The sequence below is a fragment of the Equus quagga genome, chromosome 18 (assembly GCF_021613505.1).
Source record: "Equus quagga isolate Etosha38 chromosome 18, UCLA_HA_Equagga_1.0, whole genome shotgun sequence".
Lineage (NCBI taxonomy): Eukaryota > Metazoa > Chordata > Mammalia > Perissodactyla > Equidae > Equus > Equus quagga.
This window is the reverse complement of record NC_060284.1, coordinates 7,058,505-7,076,427: the sequence shown is the minus strand read 5'-3', so window position 1 is coordinate 7,076,427 and position 17,923 is coordinate 7,058,505.

The following is a 17,923-nucleotide window of genomic DNA, read 5'->3' as shown; positions in this document are numbered from 1 at the left end:
CTGAAGGAGGGGGTTGGAATTATCTGAAGATTTGCTTTCTCATATGGTTGGCACTTAAGTGCGGGGCTGGAACAGCTGAGGTTGGAACAGCTGGGTCTCCTTGGGTGTCTCTCTCTATCTTTACATATTCTTTCCATATGATCTCTCCAGCACAGTTGCTTTAAGGTAGCCAGACATTATATACGTCTGCTCAGGACTCCCGAGGTGCACATCATGGGGCTTAGAGCGGGGGAAGCTCTAACAGCTTTTATGACTCAGCCTCTGAAGATCTCTATCACTTCTGCCATAATCACAGAGCCACCCAGATTCGAGGGGAGGGAACACAGACCACACTCTTGCTGGAGGAGTGTCAATGTCACATTGTAAAAGGAGCATATGGGATGGGATAAATTAGTGGAACCATCTCTGAACAACACAATCTTCAACAAGAAACTTACAAAACAACCCTATAATTTCTATGGAAGACCAAAAACCATGATTACCCAAAATATTCTTGAAGAAGAGGAAAATACCAAGACTTATTATAATACAATAGCAGTGTGGTATAGTCATAGGGACAAACTGACCAGTGTAACATATGGGACAGACACACACACACATACACACATATATGCACATACGTGTATATTAAAAACAGACTATATATTATATATAGACACACATACATGTGTATACATATATTAAATACAGAGAAAATACATATGGGTTAAACACATGGAGAAGAAATGAAATTGAATCCTACCTCTTACCACATACAAAAATCAATTCCAGATAGACTGAACTTCTAGAAAAGATACTGCTATTTACGTCTATTCATAAACATTCTTTCTTTTTCTCCCAAATGTTAAAAAACACAAAGCAAAACAAAAGAAAACCCTGATGGGAGTACCCTTAATGTAGTCTTCTATCATTAATTTTCTTGCTCTCTTTGTCTGACTGTGGATTATCCTTGGGCTACCCACTTGAGTCCTTACCTGAGCCTTATTTAATTCGAATAGCTCAAATTCCACATATGTTAATTGCCCTGAATCATTGCATCAGAAAGAAAAATTGAGCTATACTATGGCCCTGCCTTCCTTATTTTCTCTCATTTCTTGGGAAGAAACTGAGCAAAGGCTCCAGCCTACATATGAAAAGGCTGCCCACCTCACAACCCACCACGTAATTCAATGGGAGTTTTGTTTTGGTTCTTTTTCTTTCCTCAATTGGTAATCATGGGTAGGAATGAGGTAAATTGTTTTGTTTATATTTTGTTTGTTCACAAAGATTCTAAATTTGTAAGAACCTATTTGTATTTGGCAGGTATTATTGTTAAACAGCTCTGAATATCCAAGCTTCTCAAAGTCTCCATTAACCCGTTGGAGTTTTTCTAAGAAAAGTTGCAGATACATCCTGTCAGCTTTTATTTACTCTTGGCCTTGTGTGTCTTTTTATTCACCCCTTCACCCACTCTTTCTCAACTCATTTTATATATGTCCGTCTCTATCTCTTCTATTTCTAAATTAGCACCTACTACATACCAGACCCTCTTAATGATTCTATGACTTCATTAGCAAACAAAATAGAGAAAATGTTTTCTCTTGTGGAATTTAAATTCAAGTGGGTGGAAACAGAAAATAACAATATAAGTAATAAATTGACTCGATTAAGTTAGACGATGTTAAGTGCTATGGAAAAAAGACAGCATGGTAAAAGGGCTGGGGAGCTGGGGAGCAGTTAGGTTTAGAAAGGGGTTAACAACTTTGCCTGAGTAAGGAGACACCTGAGGAAAGATGCTAGACAGGTGGAGAAATGCATAATCGTTTTCCTGGGCATTTAGCAACGGTGGTGAAAAATCAGCCATATGGTAAAACTTCAGCTTCAACCTCATGCTTATCCTTCAAAAATGTTTGACATTTTAGAGGATAAAGCACGATGATGTATCCTTGTCCCCTTGGTCATAAAGAATGAATTGTGTTGTAGTGAAAAAGTAAATACTACAGAGTTACAAAAACTTAAGTTCTTTTCTCACCTCCAAAATTTATTAGTACCATATTCCTAGGCAAGTTTCTTAACTCTTTGCTTTAATTCACCCATCTGTGAAAAATGAGTGTAGTAAATCCCTTACATATGATTGGGATTGTGTTAATTTTAGGTGATACTAAGTAGATGGATATAAAATGCATACAGTTTTGTATTTCCTTAGTGTTCCTGAAGATATGCTCAGGATTAAAAAATAGCAAACATAATAATTGTCCATAAGTAAAGTGACAAGTGAAAAAAGTAAGTGAAATGATATCACAGCCTGCTTAAGTATAAAGATAATAAATTTTGCCCAATGATCTAATACATTTGCTTAGATTATCGAGTGCCTACTGTCTGTCAGATGCCCTTCAAGATTCTGAAAATTCAAAGATGAATTAAAATTTCCCCTTAGACGAATAAAAATTTCTCTTTAGGAAAGAGGCAGAGCTACAGTCAATTATAATGTGATGTGGTAAATGCTGTAATGGAGTAGGACCAGGGCTACAATATAAGCGGAGTGAACTGCGTGAATTTGCCTGTGTGAGTTTGGGGACTGTTTCAAAGAGGAGGTAATAGTTTGAGCTGTGATTTGAAATACAACCCTGAGTTCAGCAGACTGGCACACAGGAAAATACAGTTTATAGAGATTAGCAGGCACAGTAGAACCAAAGCATAAGAAAGCATAACTTTTTTCATGAAACTCCAGGCAACTTTCTGTGACAAGGGCAGCGGGTGGAAAGGAAGATCAACAAATGCTGAGGACAAAGAAGCCAGCTAGGACCACATCCTGGGCACTGCTGACTTTTCCTGATGTGTAATGTAAAGAAATGACGTGGGTCACTGTCACAATGAAGCTCTTCTACCCTGGTGACTATTTATAAAATGATTACACTGAAAGTAGAGATAAGTTAGGAGGCTATTGTTAATTAGTACAAGTGAGAATTTATGAAGGCCTGAATTAATACTGAGAAATAGGGTTAACTGTAATCAAGAGATGGAAGTAAAAGATACTTAAGAGGTAGAATTGAGTCAAGACTAACTCAGATTTCTGTATAAATTCTGGTTGATACTCATTTAGTTAAGACATGCAAAGATGTTCATTTAGATAAGACTGGACCCCAGACCAAGGATATAAACATCAGGGATGCAAGTGTTAAAAGAGAGGGAAGGAGAAAAAAAACCAGGGAAGGGATCTGAGAAAAACTGGTATGAACATTAGAAGTAATACCAATAGACAGTGGTAGCAGTAAAAGCCAAATGAAAAGAAATATTCAAGAATAAAGAAAGTCAAAGTCAAATACAAAGAATGGCCAAGCAAAATAAGTACCAAAAAGTATCCATTGAATTTACTAGTTAAAATGTGTATTAAAATGTGTAATTGAGGTATTAAGTGACAAAAACCCAAATCAGATGGGCTTAAGCAAAACCAGCAGACCTCACATAGCTGGTACACCTAGAAGCAGTGCTGGAAATTCAAACAGTGTGATCAGTATAGTGCCTCTCTCCACCTCTCTGCCCTGCTTTTCTCGAAGCTGTCTTTCTTCTCTCTTGCATCCCAGCATCTTTAGGTTTACATTCTCTCAACTCCAAGTCCTGAAGGAATAACATTCCCTTCAAACCCTCTAAATGAGTCTCAGCAGGTCTAATTGGCTTGGCTTTTTTCCTAAAAGCCATCACTGAAGCAACCACTTACCAATGGGACACTATTCTGATTGACTGGCCTTTGGTGATATGCCCTCCTTGCGCTGATTGGCCTACTTGAATGTAAGCTCCATGAAGGGAAAGAATCTGGAATAGGGATTCTAGAAGAGTACCTGACAGATAATTGGTACTCAGTCAAAAATTGTCAAAGCTTCCAATTCTGGCTATAGTAGAATATCTCAAATCAAACTGATTCTACCAGTAAGTAAAAATAGGAGCAATGAAGAAAATTTGATTAAAAATACATCTACATACACACACACACACACCAGAGAGTTTCCAAGAGACTTCAGTGGCCAAGATTCCATGGAGGAGAGAAGAGAAAAGATACAAGACCCATATTTGGCACCATTTTTGTCAAGTTATTTGCCAACTCACAAGTAGAAGATAAGAGACTGAGAAACTGAGGTAACCTTTCAGAAGGCTTACAAAACTGAGAAGACAAATGTTGGATTTCAGAATCTACTACGGTAAAGAAACTCAGTAACATCCTAGGCTTTAAGTTGCTATCCCTGAATAGCTACACCTTAAAATAAGTCTAGAATCTTAAAAACAAGAATTTAAAAGACTAGTCAATTTCAATTCTGACATATCAAGAGTTTAGAAGTTGTCACCCCTGTCACTTAGTTTAATTGATATTTATAAAATATTCCATTCAATAACAGCAGACTATACATTCCTTTCAAGCACCCACAAAACATATACCATGATAGGCTATATTCTGGACCATAAAACAAATCTCAACAAATTTTAAAGAATTGAAATCATACAGAGTGTGTTCTATGACCATAACAAAATCAAATGAGAAATTAATAACACGAAGATGCAGAAAATCTCCAAACACCTAATAACTTTAAATAATCCATGATTTCAAGAACTCTCAAGTAAAATTTTAAAAACACACTGCAATGAATGAAAATGAAAAAATACTTCATACAAATTTGTGAGACACAACTAAAGCACTAAAGTCTGTCAATTATAAGGCAATGTAATAAACGCTATAATGAAGTATGAAATTTACAGTGCTAAATGCTTATATTAGAAAATAAGGAAAATCTCAAATCAATAACCTAACTTCCCATCTCAAGAACTTACAAAAAGAGAGCAAAATAAACCCAGAGCAAGCAGATGGGAAGAAATAATAAAAAGCAGAAATCAATAAAGTCAATGAAACAAAAAGCTCATTCTTTGAAAAGATTGATAAAATTGACAAGTCTCTTACAAGACCAACAAAGGAAAGAAAAGGAAGACATAAATTGCCAATATCAGGAATGAAACAGAGATCACTACTGACCACACAGATATCAAAAGGATATCGGGGAATACTACGAAAAACTCTATACCCGTACGTTTGACAACTTAGATGAAATAAATGTATCACTTCCTCAAAAAGCACAAACTACCATGACTCATTCAACATGAAATAGCTAATTCAAATAGCCCTATAACTATTTAAAAAGACAAATTCGTAATTAAAAAATTCCAAAAAAATCACCAGGCCCAAATGGTTTCATTGGAGAATTCCACCAAACATTTAAAGAAGAGTTAATACAATTCTACACAATATACTCATAAATGAAAGCAAAAAAAAGATTCCTTTCATTGGAAAGATATATCATGATCATGCATTGGAAGACTTAACATGGTAAGGGTATCTAGTTCCCCAAATTGATACACAGGTTTAACCTGTCAAACTCTCAGCAAGATTCTTTGTAGATATAGACAAAACTACCCTAAAATTAATATAGCAAAGTAAAGGAACTAGAATAACCGCTATGAACTGAATATTTGTGTCTCCCCCAAAGTTCCCATGTTGAAACCCCACTCTTCAATGTGATGGTATTTGTAGATGGGGCCTTTGGGGGATAATTAGGTCATAGGGGTGGAGCCTTCATGGCGATACTGTGTGTCCATTGCAGAAATGAGTCTCACTACTCCACAAAGCAATATACAAGGCTTGCTGGAGGGGCAATTATAGTGGTGGGTAATTGCCAAAGTGGCCTATACGGTGCCTTCCCAATTTGATTCCACAGTTTCATAAATGGTACTAAATGTCCATGATAATGAGAGCTCACATGTATATGATGCTTTACAGTTGAAAAGCACTTTCACTTCAACGATTGCATTTTATTCTTACAATCAGCTCTATGAGGTAATTATTCCTTATCTTTGACAAATGAGAAACTGAGGTTTGAAGAGGTGAAGTGACTCTAGAAGATTATACAGCCAGTGATGTGTGGCATATGGACTTGAGCCCAGGTCTCACTATTTGCAAATCTCTGGCTCTCTGATGAGACCGTATCCTATTAACAGTGTACCTGGTACCAGAGGAGCAATGGAAATCAAATAAGTCTTATAAAGAAATAAAATTGGCTCTAAGTTCTCTTACCTACAATCTCTTACCTACAGTTAAGAAAGTGGCTTGAAAGAAGATATACAGATGGCCAATAGGTACAGGAAAAGATGTTCAACATCACTAATTAATAGGGAAATGTGAATCAAAACCACAATTGAGATATCACCAGTCAGAATGGCTGTCATTAAAAAGACAAAAAATAACAAGTGTTGGAGAGGATGTGGAGAAAAGGGAACCCTTGTATGTTGCTGGTGAGAATGTAAGTTGGTGCAGCCACTACGGAAAACAGTATGAAGGCTCCTCAAAAACTTAAAAATAGAGCCACCATATGATCCAGCTATTTCATTTCTGGGTATTTATCCAAAGACCATGGAAATAGTAATTCAAAAAGATATATGCTCTCCTATGTTCATTGCAGCATTATTCACCATAACCAAGACTTGGAAATACACACACACACACACACACACACACACACACAATGGAATACTCCTCAGCTATAAAAAAAAGATGTAATCTTACCATTTGCAACAACATAGATAGACCTTGAGGGTATTATACTAAGTGAAGTAAGTCAGATGGAAAAAGACAGATACTGTATGATTTCACTCCTATGTGAAAGATAAACAAACAAACACATAGATACAGAGAACAGATTGGTGGTTACCAGAGTGGAAGGGGTGTGGGGGCAGGGCAAAATGGGTAAAGGAGGTCATTTGTATTGTAATGAATAAAAACTAGACTTTTGTTGGTGAATGTGATGTAATATGTACAGAAGTTGAATTATAATGATGCACAGCTGAAATCTATATAATGTTACAAACCAATGTTACCTCAATAAAAAAAAACCTGAAGAAGAGATAAGTAAATAAAACAAAATTGATGCTAATTCCACAGGCAAAATTTAAAAAGTGGGTTGTTTATAAATCCGAGAACTGGATAGTCTGGGGATGGTAGTCAGAAGACCCCTCCCCATTCAATTACCAGCAATAACATTACTTTTCTTTATTTTTTATTGATATGCAGCATACTCTTTGACAGACCGTGGGCACATTTACACAGTACATTAATAAGAGACAGTGCCCAAACCACGGATTATAGATGTGACATGTACAACAAGCGCGGAGTGGATATGTACTCACAGAGATCTAGACACACACACACACACACACACACACACATACCTGCTGGCACTTGAATGAAAATAAGCTAACTCCTGACACTCGAAGCCAAAATGCAATGGTCAGTAGGTAAGATGCCATTTTCCTAGGAAGTGACTTCTGAAATGGGTAAGATGAGCTGCTTTCCCAAGGTCTGCAGGAGGCCATTTTTCATAGCTCAGAATTATCCTCCATATAAGGTTTTGCTTTTTTAATTATTATTAGTTTTTTTTCTATATCTATTTTGTGTCTGGCACTAAAATATAGAATATTTACATATATATCATACCTACTCATTACAAAAATACTACAGGGTAAGTATTTTCATCCACATTTAATAGAAGTATCAACTAAGGGTCAAAGATGTTAAAATTACATGCCCAAGATCTTGTAGCCGGTAAGTGGGACTCCACTCTCAGCATGTTGGACTATAAAGTCTGCTTTCTTTCTACTATACCATCACCCCCCAATTCGTCTTTATGGATGTGATCAACTATTTTCTCCATCTCTTGTCACAGATATTTGGTAGGCATTAGAATCAGAAAAGGTGGGGAATCTCTGTTATGCCCATTTTCTGTCATTTGGTAGTAGGAAGAAAGGAAAAGTCTCTCTTGCTTTGAGGAGGTACTCATGCACCAAAAGTAAAAAAAGCATCGTCTGTACAATGTAGTACTGGCACAGGGATGGCTAGACCTACAGAGAAATGGAAGAGAATTGAGAGTCTAGAAATAAACCCATACATAGACAGCCAATTGATTTAGACAAAGGTGCCAAGATCTTCAGTAGGGAAATAACAGTCTCTTCAACAAATGATGCTGGTATGGCTGGATAACCACATGCAAAATAGTCAATTTGGACCCCAACTGCACACTATATACAAAAATTAACTCAAAATAGACCAAAGACTTAAATGTAAGAGCTAAAACTATAAACTATTACAAGAAAACACAGGGATAAATCTTCATGACTTTGGAGTTGACAATGGATTCTGAGATTTGCCACCAAAAGCACAGCAACAAAAGAAAAAATAAATTGAAATAAAAAATTAAAAACTTAGGTACATTAAACGATAATATCAAGAAAGTAAAAAGACAACCTACAGAATGGGAGAAAATACTTGTAAATCATGTATCTGATATGAGTTTAGTATCCAGAATATATAAAAAACGCTTAAACTGAACAACAAACAGACAAATGACCCAATTAAATAATAGGCAAACTACTTGCATAGACATTTCTCTAAAGAAGATGTACAAATGGCAAATGAGCATATGAAAAGATGTTCAACATAATTGATCATTAAGAAAATTCAAATCAAAACCACAATGATAAACCACTTCACACTCACTAGGACGGACATTTAAAAAAAAAAGAAAAACAGAAAATAAGTGTTGGAGAGGATGTGAAGAAATAGGAATCTTCATACATTTTTAATTTTTAATAAGAACGTAAAATGTTGCAGCTACTTTGGAAAGTAGTTTTCTGTTTCCTCGAAAGGTTAAACATAGAAGTACAATATGACCCAGCAGTTCACTCCTCGGTATACACCCCAAAGAATTGAAAACAGATACTCAAACTAACACTTGTTCCTGAATATTCTGAGCAGCACTGTTTACAATAGCTAAAAGGTGGAACAACCTAAATATCAACAGATGAACGCATAAGCAAATTGTGTGTGTATATACATATGCAAGGTAATATTATTCCATCATAAAAAGAAATGAAATACTGATATACACTACAACTTGGATGAACTTTGAAAACACTATGCTACGTAAGAAAAGTGAGACAGCAAAGGTCACATGTACGGTTGGTTTTACGTGACCTGTATCAAGAATAGGCAAATCCATAGAGACAGAAAGCAGTTAGTGGTGCCAGAGGATGACAACAGCGGGAAACAGAGATAACATACGTCTAGGGTAGGGATGTTCTTCTGATGTGATAAAGTTTGGAAACTAGAGAGAGGCGGTGGTTTCACCACACTGTGAATGCACTAAAGGACAGTGAATTAATTATACACTTTAAAAAGGTAAATTGTATGTTATATGATTTTCACTTCAATAAAAAACAAGCGAGCAGCTCTGAGCTCAGTTACGAGCTCAAAGCTCTCTGCTACTGTTTGGAGAGAAACTTGGGCAGCCCCTAGGCCCTGTGTCTATGCTCATATGCCCCATCTGAATTCCTTGCTTTTGTGTACCTCCTTTTCCACCACTACAGCTAGATCTCAAGGAGATCAAACACCCCACTTCATTTAGCTCCCGTATCGTTAGGAAATGACCAAAAGACACATCTTTTACCTAATAAAATGTCCTTATATCCTCAGCCCTTTAAGCTGACATATTTTAAAATTTTTGAAGTTTTCTCCATAAATATCATGAGAAAAGGTTTAATAATCAATCTCTTTTGATTTCATCAGAGCACTGAGAAAATGACCATCCTCCAAGAGAAAAATATCAATATCAAATTGATTTTGTTAGCATTCAAACTGCACCACAGAAAAACTAAAACCTAATTTTGTTTTGACCAAAACTTTTTGCAACTGTAAAATAAGATAAAAGGTACAATGAGGAGAATTGGAACAATTTAGAACTATTCATCTGTCAGTAAACAGCAGCACCACATAAGATGTCACCATCTTGACATCAGCAGTGCCTGAGGATTGCAATTCTCATGGAACGGCAGGTGTGGGGCAGAGCCAAATTTGGCCTGGGAACCTTAAAAAACCCTGTTTAAAATCCAGACTATGTTACTTATTTTTTTTTTTAACTTTGGAGAAGTTCATTTTCAGAGGATTTTTTTAACGTGTTAAATTCATTCAACATTTATTGGATTTGTTATGTGGAAGGTAACATAACAGTCACTGGGGATGAGGAGACAAATAAGAAAGTCTTTGACCTCAATTTATTCTCAGTATGATAAATGCTACACCTTAGATACAGACAGGATATAATCAGAGGGCAGATGGAATATGACGGATACAAGTGGAGGGACTGGCCGGTCCAAGGATGTTTCCTAGAAGATGTTACGTCAAAGCATCACTTCAGTCCTGAGAGACAGGTTAGGCAAATCAGCAAAAACTAAAACTAAATCTCTGGCTGAGAGTTAAACAAGCAAAGGCAGCTAGTCAAGATAAATGATGTTGTACAGGGAGAAACGCAGGTATTTTAATAGAATAAAGCATAGGAAGTAAGAGTTACATAAGTTCGAGCTAAAACGCCAAGCAAGGATCAAATTAAATTAGGTGCCTTGATCTTGAAGATGTTCAGGAAGAAGCAAACGTTTGGAACATGTGAGAGACCTGATAATATCTGCAGTTTAGTATATAACCTGGATTGCAGTACAACACATAGGTTGGAGAGACTTCATTTCTAGGGATGTTGAAGACTAGATATGCAATAAAAACTCTCCCTGTACAGAAAAAAAACATTGTTACGTTTTTAACAATGACTGCTAAAATTTAAATTACATTTTTAGTAATGAATGATTTGGAAATAGGGGGAAGACCCCTGAGGCCCAAATATCAAAAGAGCATAATTCTTAAATACAGGTGAGCTCTGTGGTCTTCACTTTCTCAGGGGATTGGGAGGAATATTTCAGTCCTGAGTACTTGGGGGCCTGGGTATTAACAGGCCAGCCACTCATCTCTATCAGAAATAAGAGAAATGGCTTGATGCCCAATCATTGTGGGAGATCAGAGCAGAAACCCTCAATGAAGCAAAATCCCAGAAGAGAGACATCACCAGGTGGCAAACTGAAAAATCCCAAAGGTGGAGAGTTTGGGTGGAGCTGGGGGAAATCGTGCCTAAAAATCCTAACCAGCATTCGTGGAGTTTTGTAGCTTGAACTTACACTACCTGCAAGCCATCCCTTCTCCCAAGAGGTCAACAGTATAGTTGTGAAGTGGCCCTGGTTGGTCATGCAACCAGGTAAAAGGAAATGCAAATGTCCCACGACACAGGGCACTGTGAAACCAGGCTCAAGGAATTCCCGCAGATGGAGTTCCAAGGGAATTAGCCGACGACAGGCAAAAATCACAGAACATCAAGGAAATAAATCATCAAGAATGAGGATACTGTAGAAAAAAACCAAACTGAAGAATCAGAGCTACAAAAATCTGAAGATATTAGGAATATCAGGCACAAAGCATAAAATGTTTCAAGAAGTAAAAGAGACTAAAGAATGACAAAAAAAAAAAAAAAAGACTACCAAACATGACCCAGGCAGGTTCGGAAAAGGACTAAATAAGCACCCTGGAAATAATATATTAATTTAAATTTAGAATTCAATAGATAGGTTAACCAGCTAAAGATAGAATTCATAAACTAAATAGTGGACCTTAAAAAATAGAGAATTCAACACAGAGAGTAAATAAGACGGTATATATGAGAAAGATGTTAAGATACATAGAGGAAAACTGAGAAGGTCCAATGATATCTAATCAGAGTTCCAGATGGAAGACAGAAAGAATGGGGGAAGGATCATAATCAAAAGAGATATTGGCTAAGCCTTTTGTGTCTGGCTATAATGACAATGCTTTTATCAGACCAACTGTCCTGCTAAGAACTATAACACTGGATAAATAAAGCAAACATCTGTTTAAGACCACCAACAAGCAACCACGGCAGCTAGGACTTTAAGTGCCAAGACCTTGGACAGAAGAGAAATTTCATTAAAAATGAGCTGGACTTTATCCAGCTGATTTTTCCCTTGGAGATATTTGCTACTTTGTAAGTATCTACAGGTCAAGCAATAAACTGTGGCTCAAATCAAGGAGACTTCCACTTTTGGAAGATGGAATATCGGGGACTAGATTTATCTTCCTCCTGAAATAAATAGGGAAAATATGGGAAAAAATGGCTTTCAAGACATTGGACACCAGGCAACAAAGAAGAATAGTCCCTGAGAGATGTGACATAAATAAATTACACTGCAGTGAGCAGTTTCTGTAGTCCAGAAAGTGGTAATGACTGCAACTGAGCTTATAGATTGTTCGCAATATGACAGGTGAGAAATATTTTATTTCAATTCCCTGTTATGAGTGACGGTAAATATCTTTTCTTATATCTGAGGACTATTTCTATCTATTCTTTGTTGTCTATTCATGTCTTCTGCCAACTTTCTATAACATCTTTTTCTTAATTTTTAGAATTCTTTACAAATTAGGAATCATTCTCTTTTACCTGAGTTATATATTGCAAAGACATAACTTCATTTTGTCATTGGACTTTAATTTGTCACACAAATCTCTTCTATTTGTGTAGTCAAATGTATTGTTTTTCCTGAATCTGGACTTTGAGGCATAGTTAGAAGTCTTTGCCTACATCAGGTTTATATAAGTATTTATCCATATTTTCTTCTAGTGTTATATGGTTTTATTATTTTACATTTATATCTCTTGTCCATTTGGAGTTAATTCTTATGTAAATTAGAGAGAGGGATTTTGTTTTACTGGTTTACTGTTTCTTTGTTCAAATGTCTATTCAATTGTCCCAGAGCATTTATGAAGAAGTCCACCTTTGCCCAGTGATTTGGGATCCCACGTTCATCATAAACCAAACTTCCATCTGCACTTTGGTCTCTTTCTGGACCTCCTATTCTATTCCACTGGCCTGTCCACCCAGTGATGGGCCAGTAGCACATTGTTCGAACAAGAGGCTTAGAGCAGGTTTTAATATCTGGCAGGGCTCCTTGTCTAGAGTAGTATTTTTTTCAGTGTTTTCCTAGCTATTCTTGCAAGTTTATTTTTCAATATTAGCTTTATCAACCTGTCTAGCTCCATAAAAAAAAAGTGATTTTTATTGGGATGGCTTTCAATCTATAAATTAGCTTAGAGAAAACTGACATCTGCATCATAAGGACTCATCCTGTTTGAAAATAACAACTATCTTTTCATTTGTTGAAGTCCACTTTTCTGTCTTTGGGTGTAGGCAAAGACTTTCTAACCATGCCTCCACGTCCAGATTCAGTAAAAACAATACATTAATTCTCCCTTCTCCTCTTTTAGCTGCATTATTTCTAATAGTATATAATATTTCCCTATTATTCTTCTATGCACGCTCACTTGTATTAATCTTATACTAAAAATTAACTCCTTTTGCTGAAATTTCCTAGTTATCTCTTAGTTGGATGAAATTTACTCTTCAGAAGTTTGGCCCAAGAAGGGCTCAAGGATACAATATTCCTTGAGTTACTGTATGTTTACAACAATTTTTATACGGCTATTTTATTTAAAGGACAACTTGGATGGATATAAAATCCTTGGTTCACATTTTCTTTCTTTGAGTTTCTTGAAAATGCTGCTCCTTTGGTGGCTTGATTCACGTGTTGCTTTTCTAGAAGCCCTGGAGATTTTCTTTTTATATTTGTAACTATTAGTTTGACTCAAAGACATATCAGAGTTGATAATTCCAGGTCAATTTTCCCAGGTCCCTGGTGGTTATTTTTAATATATATATTTTTTATTTCAGAAAACTTTTCTTCTATTAGAAGATTTTAACATCAGTCCTCTTTCAGTGTTTAATTTTTCATCTTCAGGGATTGCAATCATAAGTACGTTGGATCTTCCTTGACGGTATTAACTTAAAAACTTTATCTCTGATTCTTTTTACTTCTTTATTGTTGTTTCTGAATTTATTTAAAGCACTTTATTTAGTTTTTATTCAAATCTACTCTTTCAGGGCTGGCCCCATGGCCGAGTGGTTGAGTTTGCCTGCTCTACTTCAGTGGCCCAGGGTTTCACTGGTTTGGATCCTGCGCACAGACATGGCACCATTCATCAGGCCATGCTGAGGCAGCATCCCACATAGCACAACCAGAAGGACTACAACTAGAATATACAACTATGTACTGGGGGGCCTTGGGGAGAAGGAAGGAAGGAAAGAAGGAAGGAAGGAAGGAAGAAAGATAAAGATTGGCAACAGATGTTAGCTCAGGTGCCAATCTTAAAAAAAAAAAAAACAGAATCTACTCCTTCTAGGCATCTTGTAACAAGTTAATCTCAGTTCCTGATATGATTTCGTTATTCCCTATTTTTTCCTGAATTCAATCCGTTCCTGACTTATTTCTTCTTGCTGTTTTATGTTCATTTTTGTACCAAGTTTTTGAATATCTGATGCTAGCTCTCCTTCATGTGCTTGTCTGATGATGTACACTTCAGTGTGGAATTACGCATCACAGTTACCTTCTACCTCCTGGTTGGTCGGGGGCGGGAGGAGGGGATTTTCTTCATCTGACAAATTTGTATCATGTGTCCTTTTTTTTTCTTATAGCACATTTGTATATTTAAAACTACTTGTTCTTTTGCATTTCTGTGGACAGGCTGACAGTTTATGGTGGTTTAAAAGATTTCTCATTCAAGACTGATTTTCTATCATTGTTACAACATACGGTTTCTTTAATAGATGGCTCTTTTCTGAGGAGGGGTGGCAAAGGGTTATGTCCTTCAATTATTTCAAATTTTATCTTACTGGATCATAAATTTTCCCTCTTGCTCTTTTTCTCTTCACCATGCAGTTTCCAAAATGTGCTTCTTTTTTCTTTTTCACCCTCTTCTTCCCAAATCTTGCCCTTCCGAGGTTGACAGGGAGGGCTCCCTTGCCTGTGGGTAGCTTTCTTGGAGTCAGTGCTCAAAGTTACCAGGACTCTTTTTTCAGCATTTCCTCACATAGATTGACTGTCTCTTTCTGCTGTTGATTTTAGTTCAGTTTTAGGCCTTTCATTTCCCTCCTCTCTTCCACAGGTTTCCTGGACCCGTCTTGCTTTCTACAAAGGCTTGTGGTGGAGATCCAAGAAACAGCTCCACTGAAAATTGATGTTTACTTTTCTATTTATGGGCATTGCGAGGTATGTAATTTCTTTAATTTATAACTATACTAAAGGTATGGGATTTGTGTGGCTATGTTTGTTCCCCTACCTCAGGAGCTGGCAAACTATGGCTCCCAGGCCAAATCTGGCACATCAACTGTTTTTGAAATAAAGTCATGCTCATTTGTTTATGCATTTTTTATGGCTGCTTTCACACTACAATAGCAGAGTAAATTAGTTGCGACAGAGACTCTGTGGCCTACAAAGCCTAAAATATTTTCTATCTGCCCCTTTACAGAATAAATGTGCTGACCCCTGATCCACTTGAATTTTTATAGTTTTTGGAGGATGTGGTAGAAGATTCAAATTGAGATGCATGCCATTAACTTCAGTATTCAGACATCCTCCTAGAGAATTGAATTTTAAAAATTTACTTTCCTTAAAATGACTTGCCCTTAAAAGCCTTAAAATTGAGATGCTAAAACAAAGAAATACCACACATAACCTCATTTTTTCTGGCTGTAGGAGAAATGTAAGTAATATTTCTAAATGCCCACTGTGAGATAGGCACTTGGAACTCTGCATTTATTATCATGTTCCATGCAGAAACTCAAGGAAGCATTCATTGTTATTTCTCTTTCCACAGATGAGGATGCTGGCACTCAGAAAGATTGTTTACCTTGCTCAACATCTTTTTACTGTTAAAAAGAAGAATTGGTATTCCAGCTCAGGCCTCTCTGGCTCCAAATCCTGTATTCTACTAGATCTCTTCTGCCAATTCATGAATGTGAATTAGGCAAATTATGCAGCCAGTTCAGCTAAGTCTCAAAAAGACTAGATGCCCTTCAAGAATATTACACTTTTCTGTTTGAATTTGCTCCTATTCCTGATTAATTTGAACAATTTAATTCCACACCACACACACACCCAACCCCCTTCTTTCTTCCTGCACCTAACTTTCATGAAAGATAACTGTGCCTACGTGAAAGAACACCAAGCCAGGCATCCTCATAGCACATTGACCACCATGTTAGGAAAATTGCACCTTGGGGACCCACCCATCTTTCTCAGCAGAGAGCTATCACATTTAGCTTCTGCTTTGGTCTAAGTGTAAGGCCCTGAAAGCTAGAATGATTGTGTCTTTGAAGTCTTCTTGTTATGTCACATATTACCAAGCCTCACAAATCAATAAGAATAAGAACGGCGTGCACACGCACACACACACAATGTACAGACTTGCCAGAGCAAATCATGGTTGCCTTCTGTTCAGAGGCTCCTAGAATTGAGACATTAGACTGCTTAGGTGGTACCCCACAAGAAAGCGACCTGAAGTAAAATGTGCACCTCGGGTGCCCTGAGGAGTTGTTCGGTGTTCTTTGTAATAGTGCTCCCCATTTCTGAATAATCAGTCCTTCTCTCCTCACCCCATCTGAAGGATCAGTTTCCCCAGGCTTTGCCTCTCATTATAACCAATAAGCCTCTGAGTCCCTTATTGAACAAAACAATTTCTTATGGGAGAGAGTTTGGTAGAAAAACTACTTAGTTTTAACACCAGTTGACTGCCACACATTCAAGGCCTTTCTCGGAACAGACAGGGTTCTTCTGGTTGAAAACCACTATTTTTAAAAGTTGTTTTGGGAATTCATGGGATTTGCATAAGATCCTACTTCCTTAATTTCTCCAAAATTAGTTTTCCTATAGTAGTCATTCCATAGACACTGTTTCTACTAGGCAGTTTCTACTCAGAATATATTTTGCTTAAAGTGGAAAGCAAAGAGATCCAGCAGGCCTGCCGTTTGAGGATGGCAGTTTATTTCAATAAAAGGAGTGACAATAAACTGGATAATTTCTGTGTTCCAACATTCTATTTGATTCTGGAGGTCTCACAGGTACCTCACTCTCCCCAAGGAGCTTGAAGGAGAACTCTTCACACAATACAGAGAGAGAGAGATTAAGTATTTCAGTAATATCGTACTAAATCCTTGTAACAATGACAACTACAGGCCCAGTGAGCACATCATAATATTTTGTAAGTTTATAATTACATTTATAATAATTCAGGGAGTCATATTACTTTTTTCAAAAGACAGCTCTGATGAGCTCAGAGAAACACATTTGAGATTTAATGTGTGGCAACCCTATTCTTTTTATGCCCAGTAGACACATGCTTGAAACCATCCTTGGCAGGTAACTCTACATCAGCACTAAATAAAACAAAGACACTTGTTTAAAACTGGCACAGAAATGGCTGCTGGGAATTGTGGTGAATTTGAATAGCACATCGAAGCTGATGTTCCCTGTCCCCTTTACATAAGGAAGTCCCTGGTTGAAAGGTAAGTACTTTGAAAGCTGCTGAAGAACTCTCAGGCCTCTGCTACTGAGTGCAAAAAAATCCTGAAACAAAATACTAAGCTGTCAGGTCTAAAAGAAGTGTTGTAGCTCTCATAAGGGTATAACTTTCAATTGAAGGATGGTTTATGCACTCTCAGACCATGCTTGAACAAGAATGCTACGTGGAAAGTACTGATCAGAGGAATACTCCATGGGAGAAGATGAGAGGTGGGTACCAAGTTAGCTAGTAGAAATAGAAGGAGTTACATAGCAAATTTAGGAAGAAATAGTCAGGTTAGACAAACCTTGAGGAGTAAAGACTCAAAACAAGAGAAAGAGGCTGCACTATCCGGGGGCTTGCTTTTTTTTAACCACAGGAGTGACAGTAGCGCAGAGCATACTGCGATTCTGATCAGGTAAATATAGGCATTTGTCAAAGCTGCTCTGAGCATAGTCCCCTTTCAGATATCCATGAAAGGGGCACCTCACTTTATGATAATGGGAATATACATGCAACTGAATAAGAAGTAAAAAGTGGGAGGACCTCACATGGCCAACCAAGTAGGCT